The sequence below is a fragment of the Labrus bergylta genome, chromosome 14, assembly GCF_963930695.1.
Source record: "Labrus bergylta chromosome 14, fLabBer1.1, whole genome shotgun sequence".
NCBI classification, from domain to species: Eukaryota; Metazoa; Chordata; class Actinopteri; order Labriformes; family Labridae; genus Labrus; species Labrus bergylta.
The window spans coordinates 14,910,703-14,928,723 of record NC_089208.1 but is presented as its reverse complement, the minus strand read 5'-3'; the positions used below and the strand labels follow the sequence as shown (position 1 = coordinate 14,928,723).

The 18,021-nt window shown below is 38.7% G+C and overlaps 1 protein-coding gene across 2 annotated transcripts in view; it reads right to left on the bottom strand.

Annotated features, from left to right (window-relative positions):
* Positions 1–17,822, bottom strand: part of shroom1 (shroom family member 1) — a 32,340-nt gene extending 14,518 nt beyond the window's left edge. The window contains exon 1 of one of the 2 annotated variants that reach the window (XM_065962855.1): positions 17,650–17,822. The gene's annotated coding sequence lies outside the window, so the exon portion shown is untranslated. The remainder of the gene's footprint in view (positions 1–17,649) is intronic. The other variant, XM_065962854.1, reaches the window with a different exon arrangement.
* Between the last annotated feature and the right edge of the window lie 199 nt (positions 17,823–18,021).

The following is an 18,021-nucleotide window of genomic DNA, read 5'->3' as shown; positions in this document are numbered from 1 at the left end:
GCCTCAACCCCCTGGTCCAAAATACTAACTATCCCTCACCATCATCCTCAATATTTTTTGTTTTGTTTTGAACACCTGACTCCAACTGAGAACAACAAATTGTTGCAGCATTCAATCAACATCCTAATCAAACCCAATTTTGTACAAACCAAGATAGCTGCCACCAAAGAGATAGTCGGAATCAGTAAGGTAATTTCCTTGCGCTTCATTTGAGACAAACCATAAAGGGTTCATTCAGTGCGATTGTGCCAAAGACAGAAACTCACCCTCTGTAGGAACACTACAGCAGAGCAGAGACATTGCTCTTGACAGCAAAACGCATATGGTAGGGAAAACACTGCACAGAAGTAACCATCCCTGTGAAACACATCGCTCTGTATAGTTGATCTTAACAAAGCCTTAACTTGAGTGGAGTGATTCAAGGAATCATTTCAGTCCTACATCAAAGGTACTATGGTCGCCAATTGGAAAGAGCTTCCTGGCCAATTCATTTCAACCCTGATTTAATAATAAAAGATAGAAATCTCTGGCTTCAAATATTATATTTTAAGTGTAAAAATCAAAGAAAATCTGAGTTTGAACCCACAACACACAACCAAGTATTTCACTGTAAATGATCTGCTTTATGTTTGTAGCTCTATGAGTGGAGGGGTTGTCTAATGCCAATATGTATACAGCTTTTATACTCTGCCCCTTGGTTAGATCACCTGCCCAGTGTAAAGAGGCTGCAGTCTGCCCTGTATTGGCCCCGTGGATGTAATTCCAACCCCTGTCTGTTTCATGTCATCCTCTCCACCCTTGTCTCTTTGCTGTTCCCCTCAGGTGCCCCTATGTCAATAAACAAAATGACAAAAAAAATAAAAAATAAAACACAAATTACCTAATTGGAATTTATGAGCTAAAAAGCCAAAGAGAGTTAGCCTTAAAATAATATACTTTAATCCACTTTCGAGACGTGTTTACCAGGAACCTCTACAACAGGGGTCACCATGTAAAAGAGATGTGTAAACAAGGATAAGCTCATGACAACCTCTGCTTGACAACTGAGCTAAGTCCCATTCTTACGCCTCTTAAGTTTGCCTTAAGACTTGTAAGAATTTAAAGACCATATGTTTAAAAACATCCAGCGAGGTCAAGGAAGGACTCAGGCTGGGACACATTTTTTTTTTTTTTAAGAAGCATGGATTTTCAAATGAACGAGAGCAAGAACAAGGGGGTGAGGGTACCAGGGGGTGTTAAATTCTTTCAGATTCTTTTCTTTTTGTATTTCATAGTGATTATGTGCTCCAGCGTGACCTTCACCATGCAGCCACGAGACTGGACCACCAGGCGCCAAAGAACTGAAGGCAGAATTTATGGTAAGAAGTTGCAACAGAATTACAAAAATGAAAGTAAAGTATGGTCGAACTTGGCATAGCTGTATGCGAGAGAGGAGGACACAAGCAGGAAAATCAGGGACTACACAGCTGATGCCGTGGATAGCTGGCCAATCAACTAACATGCCAGAACCAATAAGCTTGTTAGCCCCGCTGGACGTGCTTAATCTGTCGATTTAGATGATGATGAGTTGATGGACCTCCATTCCTCTGACTGAGAAGCTTAATGGATTGATTGTTGCATTTATTAAGAAACATTATAAACACATTTAAAAGTGCTTAATAATAGCTTTTGTTCATGAATTTGTTTTTAGCCTAAGTGTAACTCTGTGAAACATGCCCCTGTTATATTTCCCACTTGAGAGGGATCCACTGCAGCACCACAATTAACTGTGTTAAAGTGCTAATACGAAACATGTTAACTTCTAACACTAATATAAAATCAGGCTTAGTGGAATGGAAGGTGACTTCTACTGAAAGACAACTAAAGATCCAGATGTGAACATTTGGATTAACAATTACCCCTGCAAACAGAGACATACCGAAGTCAACACTCACACATATACAGGAGGATATTGCAGTCGTTGCTAGTAACACTGACTGCATGGCAACACAGCTTTCCCTTTCCCATTTCTGGATGCTGTACTCTGTCAGTGGTCAACAGCCGACCACTTCCACCTTTAGAAAAACAGCTTCCTGTCTGTTTCTGTTTGATCAGGGACAATAGGAGTGATGTCTTTCAGGTCCGGTGGGAGTCCAGTATTTGTCATGCTTCCTTGCACAGATTTCTCATCTGAAGACGCAAAGTAAAGATTTGTTTTAAATGTCTTGTTTTTTTGTTGTTTAGTTTCTTCAGCCATCTGAGTTCAGTGAAACCTAATTTGTGTATTATGGAGGTTTAAGCACTAGATACTGCAAGTAAAGACTAAAATGGTTTACATTTTCATGGTGGCCTGTATGGGTCAACAGGTCAATGGAACGATTTAAATCCTTTACAGCAGGGAGCTTAAACTATGTGTAAGCAACAGTGGGACCTTGTGATGTACATCTACAGTGTATTTAAGTTTTTGTTGTCCTGTGAGTCAAGCCTCTGATCAGTCAAGAGTCTATTCTTGCTTTATGGTAAGGAGGACTTCACTGTCCTGTAGAGGACACTATGTGGTATATCTTATTCTCTTACACATCAAGAGTTGTTTATTCATGAAGCCGCATTCTGACAGTTCCTGGTTGTTCCTCTTGTTCCTTACCTTGGTGAGGGAAACTGTGTTGCTGGGCAGTGCTCACACCATGTGTCTAAAATCTATAGCTGAGCAAGAGAAGCTGTCACACTCTAATAAGCTCTGCATTCCTGCCCTGATCTGGCCTGAATACTTCCTTGCCATTATTAACATTTAGTCTACTTGAATTCAACTTGATTGAGTAAAAGTTGTTGAAAGGAGTGAACCCTCTGAATTTGTGCATGTGCAACTGAAACTAACATTGCTTTGACTGCTCTGCCATCCATATGGCCTTTAGTTAAACAGTGTAATATAACATAACCATACACCCACATGCAAAATGCAGCAGAGTCAATACCAGTACATGAAAAACACTCACCTCAGTATAAAAAAACATGGTTTATTGTGTATTCTCTGTGGTAAACTATTAACCAGGAACTGCATCATGCCTGGCAGCATCAAGCTTAAAACATGAACACTGGCCTCTGCAAATGATAAACTTCTTATTACTTACAAGTGGCTTCCGAGAAGAAGACAATTACTTTTGCATTAAGGACCCCCCCGGGGGTGCTGTTATATGATCTAGTCATGGTGACTTTAACTGGATACTGAAGGAATTTGTCTGCACTAGAATATAACAAAGCTGCAAGTGATGGAGCTTTTTTCGTTTTATTATTATTATTTGGTCTAAAAATGGGCAATGCTAAATCATGATTCCTGCAGAATATCAGCCATTTTTATTCTTATAGCAATGTTCTGTACATTAAAGTCTGTATACTGATCCTGGACTGATATAAGATTTAATTATAAATGCAACCAGGATCCCAATGCTGTAATGTCACACACCTTTTTATGCATGAAATAAAAAGGTTATGAAGCAAAGAATGTGCACTGCTAGCAGAAATACCTTCCTCTGTGCAGAAGCTAAAAGAGTCTTCTAGATGCAAGATAGTAACTTCTGATGACAGTGAAAGTTCAAGTCTCAAAGATCACATGTTTCACTGGCTCAACTGCATCTTACAACATCTCCACAAAGCGGGACTTTACCTTATTTAGAGCAAATGCGTGATACCAGCAATACAAGGGAAGAAGAGAAAAATTAGGACCAGGTCGAGGAATGTATGAAAAGAGGGGAGAAAAAAAACAGAAAGAAACAAAGAAGAGAAGGCTCCACAGGAAGCTGAGGACAAACAAAACAGGGGGAAAAAAACACAATGACCCACTTCCTGTTCAAAGGTGAGAAAAGTCTCATGACACCATCATCATGACAATATGTTACCTTTAAAAAATATCTATTGTTCTTGGGTCTCCGGTTCTCCTATAACTCAGGTCTTGTCTCCCAACTGCCCCAAAACAGTAAACACACACCGTCAGAAGTCCCAGCTAGACGAATAATGACTTAATTGCCTCTCACTCCTGTTGCATATAGTCCTTCATGTTTTTTCTTTATTAAATGCAATAATGTTCAGTTAACCATATCTTGTTGTTAATGGGATTAAACGAGGTATCAGTCTTAAATGAGACTGTTATTAAAACAGTCTCATTTAAGACTGATACCTCTATTTGACCTACAATAAACCCAACCAAGAGCTAAAATACTGAAATACTGACTATATATATGATTAGAAACAGGTCAAATGTTGACTTTTTCACTTGCAAAAAGTTGTACAGTGAGTGGTAGACAGTAAGCTGGATAAATGTTTTCTCTTGAGAAAACTAAATATGCATGTAGGACAGGATCAGTGAGGAGTAAAGAATAACATATTTGTCCTCATAGTTGCTTTAAACACCTCATCTAGGCAAAGTAATGAAGTTATTATTTCCTGTCCATTTTGAATACTTGGATCTGACATCCAAGTTTATTTATACTTTGTATCCTATTGTGTTTTTCAATTTCCATGAAAACAGAAAATATCAAACTTAATTTTGACATTTGCTTTGGAAGTGTGTGAGCTGTAAAATGTGTGGTAAAACCTACATGGTACCACACCAATATGTGTTTACTGTTAAAATGCACCCATTCAATCAAATTAAACATCTGTCAGTGAAGCCATAACACCAAGTCAAACACGCATCATATCACTTAAATACACACAATATGTGTGCCAGATATCTTTACCAATATTATGCACAAAAGAGCAAAACTTGTTTTGTCAACCACGAGATGAGCACACAAATGATTGAGTCATGTCATAAAAAACTTTGTACCAGAAGGCACCATTGTACTTCAGCAGTTAGCTCAGTCGTGTCATCCCTTGCCTACAGCTGCCTCTGCTCTGCCAGGCTGCGGGAACCATCTATGTCCTGTTATATAATGAGCTGTGGTCCCACCAGCTGACCACAGACACAGAACAGTCACAGGAATTCACCCATGGTGGCCCCCAGAGCTGGTACTGCATCAGCTGTGACACTGCATGATTTCACCAGAAGCACGAGATTCAGTGCAGCGAGCCAGACTAACCATCGAGACAAGAGACACGACAGAACACATCATGTTCTCGTAAAGTGACCGACATTTCACAGCGGCTTGTCTCTGATGATGTGTGTGTTAATACAATTACTGTCATTATGTACCGTTTTAACCAATGAACAGAGAAAACAAAAGAATATGTAAATATTCAATCAATTACTGGTGATATAATGGGCCACAAATGGAAAATGACCAATATCACCCACACAAATGAGTATGACTCAGTTTAAGTATATCTTATAATGGAGGGTAAAGAGGGAAGAATAGCTTTAAAAAGTCCTATACTTCAATCAGGCCGGAGAACAATGACATCCTTGTGCAAGGTGCTACTACTTCCTCCACATACTTATTTTGCTGTTCACAGATTGTATAATGCTGCTGAAATCTGTGGCAAAAGCTGTGAAGGCTTATCACTCCTTATACAGAGTACGGTTGCATAAAGTCCACACAAAATTACCTGGGTGGGTCTATCTTGTACTTTTCACAATTTGAAGAAAGAACCATTGCATTGCATCATTTCTTGCCATATAGGAATGTAAATGTGAATGTCTGGTGTATTGTGTTTATGGAAGGCAATCATTTTATTTATATAGTTGCATTTATGTAGTATAATAGAGGTGTTTTTGCAAATAGTACTGAAAAGCTATATTATAATGAGGATTTGGAGATAAATAAAAAAATATTTTAATAAAGTCACTGAGTTATATTCGTTTGACGTGAAAGTCCTCAAGAAAGAGGATAAAATGACAGTTGGACTCATCTTTATAGATACAACTGACAATATTAAAATAAAACAATAAAGCAATTTCCCATCCATACAGTGCTGGTTACACATGGTGGAAAGATCAATCAGCAGGCCAAACACCTGACACTTTATGGCTGAATGGCTCTCTGACCCTCTGTGTCTTGTCACTGACAGTTTGTTTGGTTTGGTTGTTGAGGCAAGAAAATGTTCTCGATAAGCAGCTGAGTGCGTACAGCATGGTAAAGCAAATATGTTGTTCTAGTCTGTTCCTTTCATCTCGTTTACCTGAAATAAATATGATAATCAAAGATTCACATCTATGATTACTTCCACTTCTCAGGCCACAGAGTATTTAAGTATTAGTTTTGCAAGAAGCTCATTGCAATGGGTTCAAACATCTGTTCAAACAAGTCTTACTGTTTAAAACTTGTTTGTCATTTCCGTTATTAGGAGTATTTCAATCTGACAAACATAAGACGGTCAAATAAATGTTTTTTCAGGATTTTTAAGTCATAACTTACCAGTCACGTGTAACCAGTTTACGGTCATCTATTGCTCGGTTTTCAACCAGTATTGATGCGACTTACATCCGGTCTCTGTATGATAATCTACTTTTCATCTTGTCGATGTATTGTCACATTCTGTCTTAAATAAAGTCACGAGTCCAATGTGAAGACTTCAATGATCTAAATAGTCCAAAAACCCAAAGACTCTTTTTACATTTAAAATTTAAGTGAACTTATTTAATTATAAATTGGCAAAAAAAACAACAAATTATTACAGTTGTAGTAGATACATTTCCCCACTGGTAAAGCTATATCAATAACAATTTTGTGAGCGAAACAAGTTCACAAGTTATCAGAAATTCCTGTCAGAGAACAAAGATCACTTTTATTCAATTTAAGTTGATTTTGTTTTGCCATGTAAAGACAGGAAGAACAGTATGTGAAGTCATATTCAGTAAGATGTCCTGATTACTACACTTCATAAGGCTTTCCTATGTCACAAGGACAATGTTTTAATACAGAGGAGAATATGCAGGGGTAGAATTTCCAGATCAACAGTGTTATTATGATATTTGCAGATGTCTTAGCACCAAATATGATTATACCTTGCTAATAAGTATTGAGAAATAGCACTATATTATATTAATCTTTGAAAGGCCTGGTTCAAACATTCTTTTCATTCAATTCGTTCTAAAAGACGGAAGTGATACAGCTAAAGATTTGTGTTATTCAGGAAGTGCACAAAAATCTTCAGGGGAACCCACATAGTCCAATCTTTCTGCAGCCACACAAATCCTAAATCTCTACATCAACACATTATCATATTCCCTCTGAGACCCTCACACTACATAATTACAGTCGGGTGTGGTTTCCACTCCTGTAATTTTTCGACCTCCTGGAGAGGCCAATGGCAGGTTACAGTGCTAAATGACCCGCTGAGCCCCAACGCAACAGCATTCTTCATTTGGCCATATTGCTTACCAAGGACCTTCTGATAGGACCCAATTACAGCAACTGAACTAACAATTTTATACCACAGGATGTAAACTACGGTTCTATGAATCCCGAATGACCGGCAGAAGCGGTGCTTAAAGCACTGAATATTCCCTTCGCGCATGTGCAGTTCGAGTATGTATACCAACAATGTCACTTGTGGCCCCTGGATGAAATAGAACAAGCAATACAGTGACATGTTAGAAGGAAAAAAAACATTCTAGTCTCCAATACAAAAAAAAATCAAGCAAAGTTTAGTGACAGTACACCAGCACCAACTACCAGTCTTCCATTTTTTAAAGGGCCCTGGTGTTTCTACTTCCTTTAATTGATTTGTCAACGAGAAGTTGTAGTGATTGATTCCTACTTGAAACCTTGAGTTAATGGTACTTCATCAATAGTTATAAGTAGTACCTGAGCTTCACCTGCTTTTGTCAACTTAATGGCTGTGTTAAACTGCCTGCCAAAATCATATTCTGGTATCCAGATAATAACCGGATAGATTGTATAAATTCTGGACGGCAAAAAAAAATTGTACTTCCAATCAATGCCACAATTTAAGATGTGAAATGCAATTCCTATCAAATTCTACAGATTCAACTAAGTCAGAATGCTCTTGTTGCTCAAATGGGATTTCAAGTTTTCAATGCAATACTAAACAGCAATGCCAGATTAAGGGAGATTGAAGTTGTGTCTGTTATTCCTGCAGGTCCAATCCCATTCTTAACGTTATGTTGGGCTCTGTTTTCCTTCACTTGCATGGCTAACATGGAATTACTTATTTTACTATTACTTTTTACATCGACCTTTTAACTGGGTTAACAGATCAGAAAATATGCACTAAGGAAGGTTTATTTCACACGATGAAATCTCGTCTAAACGTGACATGAGAGTGATGAAGTTGTTATTTTTCCCACACTTACTGATGCAAAAAAGCTATCAAGTAAATCAGATTATAGTCTTATCCAAATTAAATCACCTCTTGGTGTATACAAAAAAGTGTCCAGGGCCTTAAAAGAAACATTTGGACTTAATGGGAGTTACTGCCACTTGCAATATGTGGTTATTTCTAATGATTTGATAATTACCAGCACTCCCATATGTTTATGCAACAGCTTGCATATTTTCTTGGCTAAGCTTAGCATAAAGACCGGAAGCAGACAAAAATAAATTGCCTGGCTTTGTCCAAAGTACAAAAGAAACCACCAGCCATAACTTAAAAATTGTAGAAAATAACAATCAATCAATCACCTTCACTAACAAAAACAGAAAAACAGACCATGGGACAATCCTCAGAAAGGATAGAAATAAACATATTCTAAAACTGTTAGCTTCACATCCACAGCATACCCAAACATGGGTTTGACACATTTTCGTAATTGAGAGCTCTTACTGAAGCTCTGTATTTGCTGACTGGTTACACACTGTGCCTTATAGATTTCTGAGCCGTTTCACCTTTTTCATTCCAATTGATTTGTTTATTGACAGAATTTGATCCCTGGCGCCACTGAACTTGAACATGCTGTACTATGATGCAAAGTAGAAAAGAAAAAACTTGTATGGGTCCATTATTAAGTAAGTAACACACTATAATCCTCCGAAACTTAACAGCAAATGTATGTTGATCCCTGAGAATCACTCTGTACGATCACTTACATCAGAGGAAAAGACATACTGACTGAGAATTCATGCATTCAGCTTCAGTGACATCATGTCTGGTAATGAGGGAGAAAGAGAAGAAACAATGAGAAATGTGAGAATACAGTAAGGTGTGAGAAACTGGGTCACTGTCCACTGTCCAATATGGCGTGAAGAAAGTGAACAGACATGCTTCTAATCTCTCCTTTAAGATCTGCCAGGCTGCTTTAAAAAGCATGAAAAGCACGGTCCAAATACACGATATGCTTCCCTGTGGAACAGCGGCACAACTAGGAAACATTTGCTCACTGTTGTTGCACCAGTGTATTTGAATTGCAAAAAAACAAGCCGACATGTAGACAGAGACACTGTGTGACGGCAAACAGTTAACACTGAACTTCCCCCACTGACCCCAGCATAGCTGCCACTGAAGAAAACAATAGATCTGAGCCAAGACAGATTCTTAAGCGGGTTGATTTTTAATAATTTCGAGGACAGCTTGCTCATTCACTGTGACCTGCCTGTCCAGTCGGTTTAACAAATTCCAAGTGTCAGCTAAAATTAAGCAAATTACAAAGTAAGCCGACATTCTCCACATTTTTGTGCTCGTACAACGATGGTGGAAATTATCTGCAAATTCTAATAGACTGAGCAAGTTAATCCAAGTGGAAGAGATGAAACACAATTAATTAGATGTAGATAAGGATTCTGGGTAACAGGTGGGTGTCCCTACAAGCACAATTATTCTGTCCTTTATCATCGCAATTCAGAATCTCGAATTTTATCATTCTAAAGAGCCAAGAATGAATTTTCACTCTGTCTTTTACTTCTTTTTTAACTTTTGTCTCACTCAGTCCTCAGACTGTGACAACAGCCCTAATATGATTGCCTGTTCAAGGCCAATATTAACGAGGATCTGATTTTGGATCTCAAAAACAAGCTCTTTCTCTCATATATAGTTTCAGTATACAAACATCAAACTTGTGAAGTAAAGAGAACACTTTATCAAGTGTTCTCTTTACTTCGATGGCTAATTCTCCTCTGTCAGACTATCTGATTTTGCCATCCTTTACAGTCCGAACTTCATAACTCATGTGGCAACCTGGTAAAATATCCTCACTGAGATGATATCAGCTGGATCCAGCCAAGTTTACTGCTTGAGACAGTCAAGACGGTCCGTTGTCAGGTTGGCATGGTTCACCCTAATTGACAACAGGAAAAAAAAAGAAAGAATACATCTTCATTCAAAACAACAAAATGTTATCCAAAAGTTTTGCAAGTTGCAACCAACAAAAAGCCACAACACTAACAACTGAACAGAGTATCATCGCTCAGTGTAACACCTGATCAGATTTAAATGCAAAGCTCCACCTCTTACTTTTGAGGAATTCATTCCTCTTCTAATTTTACTGTAAAATGAACCACACATTTGATTTAATAGCCATCTTAGTTGAGTAAAATTAAAGGTGCAGTTTTAAATGTATAATGTGCAAAGATCTCAGCTTTCAACAGGTTCCTGAATGGCCTTTTCATGCCCACAGACTAGATGAACCTGCGCTGCAACATTTTTAGAATCACACTGGCAAAACATCATTGGTCTGACAATCTCTGGCTTTACAGCTTCAACACCTGTTGACATTTATTCCATCTAATCCAGGTGGACACTAGGATAACATTTTGCTAGTGTTGTCATTCTTCAGGTCATTATTTAGTGTTGTCATTCTTCAGGTCATTATTTAGTGTTGTCATTCTTCAGGTCATTATTTAGCAGATGTTGAGAGGAACACAGCCGACCTTTTCTCCCTGAACTGGCTCTCAAATTCAGTAATCCTTAAAAGCTTTACGAAGAAGTTTGCTTTCTGCTGCAGAAATCTAGAATAAAAACCATGCCCTAATTAAAAAGTTAATTAACATACAGTATTTCTCTATTCGAATTTGGATTGAGATTTTTCAGTCATCCCAACACTATTTCAGTACATTTTACAGCTGTTGAAGGTGTATTGGAAAAACAAATGACTCTCTAATTTGCTGATAATAACAGTCCCACCTACACCTTAGGCTGCAGACAGCAGGCAGTAAATGATCTTCTCTCATTGTATTAACACCTCTGCAGAGACAAAACACTCGGTGTTAACTTTTAATTGCCCTGCTTTTGAAAGGTATCTAGTAATCTTATAGTACTGATCATCATGCTCAGGAGTCAAGTGATTTCTAATCTCCATTGTGTTTCCCGGCACAGAGTCTGCCACCGTGGTGAATTTTAAGGGAGCTGATCACAATGGGCTCCTTTTTTTTTTACTGCTGGCAGCGCAGGTTTCCTACCTCAGAGAGAGGGGATTACAGGAGGAAGGGTGGTTTAAAGGGTGGAGGGTGGGATGGGGGAGTTGCTGTTACGGCTGTAAAATAAATCACTCCCGAGATTAAACTTCACCAGGAAAAAGTGCAACACAATCTGGACTTTGTAACCTGAGAGAGAAAAATAATGTGGTAGTCAGATGTGATGTTGCCTGTAGATGCAGTGTTGGTACTATTGGGAAATCAGACTTTTTTTAAAATATACAAACTAAACTACTGATTGGAAGTCTAATTCAAAATGGGATTCAATTGATTAATCATAAGTCTAATATGTGTCATGAAGTAGTGACAAAATGAACTTAAAATTCTCAGAAAGAAAGGGGGACAGCTTCAAATGTATTGATTTGTTCCACCAGAAGAATTGCGTTTGATGTACAGAATATCCAAGTGCAGGAACACAGCCGAAGTGTTGAGGCCCGTCAGTGAAAAACAACACATGGAGCTTCTCATCTCACACGTACCACACAGCTGTAAATGCCTCTTTTATTAATTGATATCACAGCCATAACACTGAGTCCACAGCCAGCTCAAGGCTCAGTGACAGACCATCACCCACACCTTTTCATCAGGGGCTGTGAAACCTGAGAAGGACCTTTCCTCTACAGAGACCTGTTAGCAGAACGGTGTATTATTGAGGTACAGTTCACACACACACTCATACACATCACACAAACATAGCATGTCTGCCATTTTTTACTTCTCACACAAAGTACTACAAACTAAAGTTAAACAGCGTCAGAGAAAATACTTATTCTTCCTCTTTACTTTTATCGATAGCATTCTGTTTTTTTATGCATACATGACTAACTCGTGTGAGGAGCACTGGTATAAAAAAAGACATTTTCCAAACTTCTCACATTGAGACACTGACATCTGTAAATCAGACTTTTGACAGTTCGTAGGCACCTCCACTTCCGTGTAGTAAGAATTAAACATCTCTTGGCCTCCTGTATATCATTCAATCCTGCAATTTAATGTACTAATAGGCAATGTAGAGTTAATTTCCATGGCATTCTGCACCAGTGGCACAGGGGTTAGGATGCATGGTTAAAGGACACACTAGTGTTTGCTCTTTCAGATCCAACCTGTAAATGCGATGCCAAAGAGTTGGAAAACTTGGCTTAAGAATGAACTGGGCCTGGTCGTTGGCTCTGTATCTAGTTCACCATGTAAATCCAATGCAAAATACACATTCCAGTCAAGGGAGTCAATTATTAACGTGTTGGCAGTGCCAAGATACACAGCCATCTGCCAGCAAGGGCAGGGATGAAGAATGTAAACAACAAATGATTTTAAAAATGGGTCATATGACTTACGACACATTTTTAAAACTTTAAGGGTGAAAGGTAAGGTGAAGAAATAATCCACATCACAACATTAAATGTTATCTGACTGTAATAATTCATTGGCTACATTATTTTTGTTCATGTTGTCTTACAGCATGTTGGTGCTACAACATGTGTATTGTCCATCAACAGGCTTTTTCCTAAATAAGTTGGGAAAATGAGCAGGACATTTAAAGTCTTTCTAGGTTCCTCACACACTTCCACACATGCCCACATGACATATGACACTGTCACAACCCAAAGAGGGTCCTATAAGGGCCATACAATAGTGTAGGTGTGGTCCTGTCAGATAAGCAGAATGGGCAGACAGACACGCATAGCCATACACACTTCCCAGCCTGCCCTCAGGGGGTCTCATATTAGCAGTGATAACCTCTGTCAGCTATTTGTCTCCTTCCGTCCATTTGCTGTGGAGGACCTGAAGAGGCCTCTCTGTTTCCCAGACAAAAGAAGGAGGATCTGACAATAACTCCCAACCGCAGACTGGTGAACGGTCAAGAAAAGGCCCCCTGACCCCGCCTATGGAAAAGAGTTCTGAAGTAACAACTAAGACAAAAGATGGCAGGAAGGTGGAGCAGGGGAAGGCTGTGAATATCTTATGTGTGTTGACTGACATCGGGGATAGTTTTACTCATGTTCCACACGCAGAACATTTTGAAATCCACCCACGTGCTTTCTGTCTTGGCTATCACTCAAAGAGGCACCCCACAATGCCAGGAATGTGCACAATAAATCAACATACTTGAATTACATTATGGACATTTTCTAATAATTTAGTGTTATAGTACTATATTATAAATAGTACTATTTAAAAAATATATATAAAGTATAACCCTATTTAAAAATATCCCATCTCAATTATCACTCTTAATCCAGTTGATGTTTGGTGGTGTATCTGCACAGACCTTGCATGGCCTCTATTTGTATTTTTTGTATTTTTCCCTCATGTTGCTGTGTTTGGGACATTACTGTGTGTCAGGACTTTACAACCTGGGTGTTTGCAGACCTGTGAATATGAGCGGTAAGTCTATGTTGTGGCTGTGTCGGATGACGAACGCACAGCGTGCAGATGAACACCAGCATACAACTAAACGGTGTAACCATAGTGAAACAGTGATGAAACAACACCTTATCTCTTTCAGCCTCATTTATATTAGCCGTGCTCGCCGACTTCGACCACGTCTGCTCTCTCTCTCTTGCCCGTTGAAGATTTAGGGTTTTGGAGCCGGCCTACTAGCGAAACAGTGACATCTAGGTTGTTTTGATTTCAAGAATTTAAGGGAAATAAAAGAACATTTTTTATTTATTTAATGTAGTATTTGAGAACAAATATCGCTGTACTTTGCTATATTGGTTTTTTTTTCCAAAGCCCAATTTGCATAGTCATTTGAACCAATGTTAACATAAAAATATAATTAAACTGTCTGTCAAATATGATTTCTATATAACTAGGGTCTATGGCTGTTTTTAGTCAACTTTTTAAAAATCACAGTTTATAGGACTTCAGCTAACACGTTTAGAGATTATTAGCAAGTTCCCCGCTACAGAAAAAAAAAATTATGCATTACATTGAAAGCCAGATAAGGCCAATATTTCCATTAAACTATCAGAATAATCTGCTGCCTAGCCAGTATAGGCAAGCAATACGACCCTTTTTCTCTCTATCATCCCTAAAGCCCTTTCAGGCAAGACACATATTTTAACAGCAGTACAAAAAAAAAAAAAAATAGATTACAGGACAATCTTTTTTTAAGTCTGTTAATTTGTTACTTATTAATCATGACGGGGTATTTCTATCTTGATCCTAGTATCTTAAGCAGGACTTTTACTTCCTTCTCTGCGCTTCTTTGTCATGAACAAGTCATTCACCCTGACCTCTTTATCAGCGTTAAATTATGTCAATTATGTCATCCTACCTCAGCGTACCTGAATACCTGTGTGTTAGAATCATGCACTCTGAACATGTCTCTTTATCCACTTACTCAAGGTGAAGCATGACATCATGATGACATACACAAACGATTACACCACATCTTGTGCTAACGAGCCTCCATGCTGAGTACAGCTGCTACAGTGTCACCATGATGTTGTTTAAAGTACAGCATATCCTCTGCTTATCTCTAATAATTCCCATCTTGAAAAGTTTGACTTTATTGCCCATGAAACGCATGATAATAACTGATCTGATGGACTTTGATCAGCCAAGATGTTTTTGCTTTATGGCTCAACTGAACAAACACAATGTTATTTTTCGGGAGCCTAAACAGCATCCACAATATGCCAAAACATGCTAGTATTTAATCCCAGCAATGCAAGGCAAGTTTATTTATAAAGCCAATTTCAGCAACAAAGCTGTCAAGCGCTCCATACAAAACATCAACAGCATTATGACAAAGTAAGAAAGAAACATAAAAATCACTAAAAACAAACCATTAACAACCACATAGAATATTAAATAAGATAATATGTCAAGTGATTACGACCACTTCAACTGACCTAGCCAATAAAAACAACAAAGAATTCCTCACTTAGAATGAATCATGATCAATTTCAGCTATTTCCTGAAAGAAACAAATGACAGTGAAAGCACCAGCAGGTGAAATGGAAGATGTGAAATTGCAACAAGATCAAACTTCCATTAAGGGAACGTGTAAATAATACCAGTAAGACTAACAGAAACCAACGAGCTGTTAACTGATTTATATCTCTGACGCCTTCCTGTTACATGCTCATCCATTATCTCACTGTGACACCTTCAAACTGACACCACACAGAGTGGTGAGGGTTAAATACGGAAGCATTAGGTAATGTGAGATCATATTTTTCAGCCTGTTAGCTGCTTTCTCCTGAAGAAGATGATCAGATTTCGTAAATCAGAAATCAAGCATCAGTAATGTTAAATCTTGCATCCATTTTCATATGGATCCATCTTTGCAACTTTTGAACTGCATTTTATCTGGGTATTTACCAAATGCCTCCAATAAGTTTTTATGGCATCTTAACTCGCAAAACCAAACCAGTTAGTTCATCTGTGGGAGGAGAGATGTGTCAAAGGTCATCAATAAAATGTAAGCATATGCGGCAAAACCCCACACTCAAACACGGCAAGAGTCATCTTCAACTGCTGAAATGAAGCGAGCAGTCTCATCAAACAACAACGCAACACATGCCGTCCTGAGCCTGTAATTAGTTTCTATTTTAAGTTTGAGCAAACCATATGTTTGTGTAACGTGTGAGAATTGGGATTATGGGAGCATGGCCAATTTATGTAAAAAAAAAAAAAAATACTGCACAGTGCGAATGTATTAAATGTTATTGGATGACTTTTCTTGCCATTGATGCTGCCCACACAATCTTGTTGTTTTGTAGCGAGAGCAAAAGCTTGAGACTGCGATCATGTTTCAACACTCTGTGTAAGTTTACGTATACAGCCCGTGGCTATGTGACCCCTCTCTTATTTTATAGCCTTGCCGTTCTATTTGCTTCCATCTTCTGTTTCCTGCTTCCTTTCCTGTTTAATCTTCCTGCAAACACACACCCATACGTCACCCACCCACGCTATCATTCATAAGAATCCACATGTGCAACAACTGCCGAATGTGTGTATTTTCCACATCGCATGTTTGGCTACTTGTCAAGTTATTGAGCTGTGCGCCCTGAGTCACAACTTCATCAATGAGTTCAACGATCCATCAGAGCATGGCTTCAATCTTTGGATCAACCAGGGTTTACACGGAATCTCGCAAAGGTGGATCTGCACACTCTCCACCGACATCGCGCAGCCTCCAGGTCAGACTTTGGGTGCAGTGAAGTCCAGAAGGGGCATCAGCCTAAACATGGCCATCCAGCAGAAGCAGCACCACACAGAGAGGCCGGTGTGCTCCTCCTGCTCCCACCATCTGACCAATGCACTGCATGAGTGCTTGAGTTTCAACCCCAGCACAAAACACCAGTGTCTGGTTTCCCCCCAAAGCAACCCTGCCGCAGCCTGGGTGCCTTTTGTTCCAGCTTTGAATAAAACATAGTCCAGTCATTAAGTAGAAAGGCCCTCCAGTGCATAATTCAGAGCCAGGTATCAATTTAGGGCAAGGAGATAAGGTTAAAGAAGGCCAATGCTGTGCTGTTCTCACAACAGGCATTGCATGAAATTACAACACGGAAAGTAAGGCAATGGCAATTAAATGATGTGATAACAGGGTTGCAATTCATCTCCAGTCTACACTATCCTTTCAGGGCTGCAACATACCATCATTGTCAGAAATTGATGTAAAATATCTACTTATTCTAACAGCCAGAATACAAAGAAATGTAAGGTGTGAACTGAATAGACACAACTATTATTAGAACATTTTAAAGTTTACCAAGTTAGTGGACAACTCAGTTTCTTATCCACGATTATAAGCAACTAGGTAGGTTACACAAAATGAACTGATGTTTTTTTTTTTTTTTTTTTTAAAGGCCATAAATATGCTAAAACAGAATAAAGCGAGAAAATGTAAATGGCATATTTCATATTTCATATTTGCTCAATTCAGTGTATATGGTTTCAACACCATAATGCACAACAACAAAAACATATTTTCTCATAATGCTGAAACACTGTTCATGAGCAAACAGGAGCAGGAAGAAGAAAACATCAAGAGGCCGACGTATTTAAATCAAACTACTAATTTAATCCAACAGGGAATGTGTAAAAAAAAAAAAAAAAAAAAAAAATGTATATAAAAAATAACACCCAGTCATGATGACCATTATCAAGGGATCAGAACTGACCTGAGAGCTGTTACACCTTTTCAGAGGACAGCGTTCATTTTACATTCGACACAAATGGCATCGGATGGGACACTACGCATATAAAGACGGCTTCATAATAGGTTATTTTATTCACTGTTGTAGAGCTGTCATATGTCATTTCCCCCCCAAAAAATACTTTTCAACAGGTTGACTGAATGACGACCGAAACTGAACACAGCGACCCTAAATGCACCTGCTGCTTCACGTACCTGTTGCTGTCCAGCTCCTGGGTTAGTCCGTGTTTCTCTTTCGGGTGTTTTGTCCTCTTCTTCAGGGACTAATGGTGAAAGTTAAGACTAAAACTGACAGGCGATATTGACTTTATACTGGCAGGCTTGCCGTGCCTCAAACCACCCTCTAGTAATAAGCTTTTCCTTCGCTCGCATTTAGCTTACCTTATTCCCTGGAGCGAGAAGCGGATGAGAGGTAATAGAGGACCGAGTAGACCAATCAAAAGCAGCGAGAGGCGGGCACTTTGGGAAGACACGACACATGATTGGTGAGTTCGTGTTAATGGCGGAATTGTGAAAACGGGAATTTCTCTGTTGCCTACCTATTGTTTTGATGTTGTTCAGTTCACT